The sequence below is a fragment of the Chenopodium quinoa genome, unplaced genomic scaffold (assembly GCF_001683475.1).
Source record: "Chenopodium quinoa cultivar QQ74 unplaced genomic scaffold, ASM168347v1, whole genome shotgun sequence".
In the NCBI taxonomy this organism is placed as follows: Eukaryota; Viridiplantae; Streptophyta; class Magnoliopsida; order Caryophyllales; family Amaranthaceae; genus Chenopodium; species Chenopodium quinoa.
This window is the reverse complement of record NW_018743906.1, coordinates 1,282,336-1,285,434: the sequence shown is the minus strand read 5'-3', so window position 1 is coordinate 1,285,434 and position 3,099 is coordinate 1,282,336. Positions and strand designations below refer to the sequence as shown.

General features: G+C 30.4%; 1 long non-coding RNA gene across 1 annotated transcript; it reads right to left on the bottom strand.

Moving 5' to 3' along the window:
- Positions 1-428: 428 nt before the first annotated feature.
- LOC110686893 lies at positions 429-2,572 on the bottom strand. The gene is made up of 2 exons (XR_002504345.1): positions 2,417-2,572; positions 429-782 (listed from the first exon to the last, which is right to left on the bottom strand). It is a non-coding gene; the product is annotated as an uncharacterized LOC110686893 (long non-coding RNA).
- Between the last annotated feature and the right edge of the window lie 527 nt (positions 2,573-3,099).

Here is a 3,099-nt window from a genome sequence, read left to right as displayed (position 1 = left end):
TAAAACCTTTATGTATAAACAAACGAAAAAATAATTTATCAGCCCGTTTTGTGTGTGGTTGGCCACTCCATGTGGCTGCTTGTAGAAGAACAAATTAACCCCTATAGCACTAACCGGTAATTTATGTAGCACTGACTGAATAATTCGTATAACACTGAACAAGTTACCTCAATAATACGAATGAAGTAACTCATGTAACACTGACCGAGTCACCCCTATAACATTAAAGAAGTAAATCCCGTGATGGTGTGGTCAACCACATGTAAAAGTTGGTGAGATTTTATTGAGATCTAAGTCCAAAAGTAGCAAAACCCATCCACAAGGACTACAACCCATACCCTCAAGCCTCAACGCTTGACTCATATTTTACATAGAACCCGAAATGAACCATAATTGTATTGCATTTGATTTAGCCCATACACAAAATCACTAGAAAATGGACAATAAGTTTGTTTAATTGCTCATAAATCAAGCGTAAAATACATCCGAAAGATACAATAAAAGTTTAAACGATCCTTCTCTTAAGGGAGAAATCTAAACTATGTTTATTATTCGAAGAGTTTAACTCAAAGCATATGATATATTAGCACATTCCTAAGTCCATAGAATTGAGTATTAATGCTTGTGAGCTCTTGAAGCACAACAACAAGTGTCGATAGCAATGCATTTCCCAGTTGAATGTGACACTTTGCGCCGGCAGTCCGAAGCACATTGAGGAATTGAGCATCTTGTCATTTCCACCGTTCCAAATGAACATAATTGACATTCCCCTGATTTCATCTCTTTTTTATAAGGGGGAAAAGAATTATAGGCATGTTAGTTTAAGCACCTTAATATTTCACTTCAACATTAAAGGCGTGCTTTAAAAAATCATTATTTTCAAAATTAATTCAAAAGGCACGCATATTTTTCTATGAAGTTCTTAAAATATAATAATAAACAAAGAAATTTTTTGGATACACCTGTGTGCACGTTGGTTTTGCTCATTTTAAGATTTTGAAATGAGTTGAAAAAAAACCTTGGGTGCACATTACACCCGAATGTGTATAATATTTTTTTTATTATTATGTCTGTAATTTGGCAATTTGGGTTTGAATTTCATTAGCATAATGGTGCAAGTGGTTACTCGATCAATTTAATTACTTTATAGTTCAATATAATAGTTAATATAACAAGAAAAGCATCACACAAGTGATCATTTTTTAAGAATAAAAAGTAATCAGGGAGTACTCTTAATTAGATTAATGCATCCAAGCAAGAATATAATCCCTCAAATCAAATAAAGAATCGATTAGCCTACTGTTCAAAAGTCAAAACGTTAATAAGGAATCTAAAAAAGTTGGAAAAATTAATTCCTGTGTTAGATATGGTATTACACTTAATGTTTACAATTTTACATGAAAATTAAGGAGGGGGAAATCAAACTTTTATTCTAAACATTCTTTAATTCTAGTCCATAAAAATTTTAAAAAATTGAAAAAGAGAGTTTTATTGAAATTAAATTTACGTCGTATGCTCTATAACCATTCTTAGATAATGTTCTCCTTGCTTAATTATAAAAATTATAAGTATATATTAGGTTCGCATAGATCAAATCAATCTAGAAAATTCAGACCAAATCTTTCTATTTGTGCTTTGCTTATTACCAATTTTGAAATTTTGTACTTGTTATTGATATAATATAAAACCAAGGGTCTGGTCACATTTACTGAAATGAGTTGAACTAAATTGATTGGAACTGAAGTGAACTAAACTGAACCGATTGGAGCTGAACTGAATTGAATTGAACTGAGCTGAATTGAACTAAACTGAGTTGACATGAATATTTTATGAGAGAAGGAAATTAGGAGCTAACTGAACTGAACTTAACTGATTGGAGATGAATGGAATTGAACTGAACAGATTAAAGCTGAAATTAAGCTGAAGTGAACAGGCCTCAAGCCAAATTTAACACGATTTCACTACTTAAACTCTTTATATTCTATTTAGTTGTTAACATGCAAATACGGTCAATGTTCAACCAAAACAGACTAGACCGAAAAAAAAAACGATGGAACAGATCATACTTTAAAAGAATCTAACCTAAACTCATTATTAATTCAGATGAAGAAAACACAACCTACCCTATTAGACCATGCATGTTGGTCTTGTTTCTTTTGCTTTACTAAGATAGAATAAAAGCCTAAAGATGATAAAAACATGTTAGAATAACTTAATTTAAGCTCAAAAATAGCTAAGAAAATTCCAATAAATATCTATTAGACTCAAAGTTTTTGAAAATGAATGAATTTGAAAGAGATAACTAGAAATGAGTTTCATTGCAAATGATTTACATTATTACACTACTAACAGTCTAACATAGAACAAATTAAATTAATTATAGTTTGAATGAGTAATTTAGCTAAGTAAATCTTACCAAACGAGAAAACGAGGAGGAGAACCAAGAAGACTATCGTTGCTTTGGAAGAAGTCTTCATGTTGGGAAACATTAATACACTAGTAGTATTAAACCTTGCTATGTTTCCTACTAATATATATAGCTAATACAACGATTATCATTTATAATGGCACATATTTAAGGAGTTGGTGGCAAGTTAAGTAAAACTTAAACTCATATTATTGTATATTAATCTACTTTATGTGCTGTTAAAGAAAATTTGGAGCATACAATTGTTATCACACTCTTTTTAGCTAATTATTCTTCATAATTATTTAATTAAAGGCTTACATACAAATGACAATAATTGTCACATTTATGCGGCTGATCTCCATTGGAGCAAGAACACCGACCATCTTTTTATTAGTTTAGCAGAAGAATAGTACATAATCTTTCACTATTAATGAATTACTAATTACTAATGAACGGCTAATTAATCTATGACCATATATTAATTTATTAGCTATAATCTATACGCATGCACTTAGCCGTTCTAAATGATCCGAATCTTTTGATAGATTATTAACTGCCCATACTTCTTAACAACAGACAATCGATCCTAATCTAAACATAGGTGTGGCTAATTATGAGTGGTTTTATTTATTTATTTATTTATTTTGCTGGAAAAAAAATAATAAAAAGAAAGTATCTTCTAAAGAGAT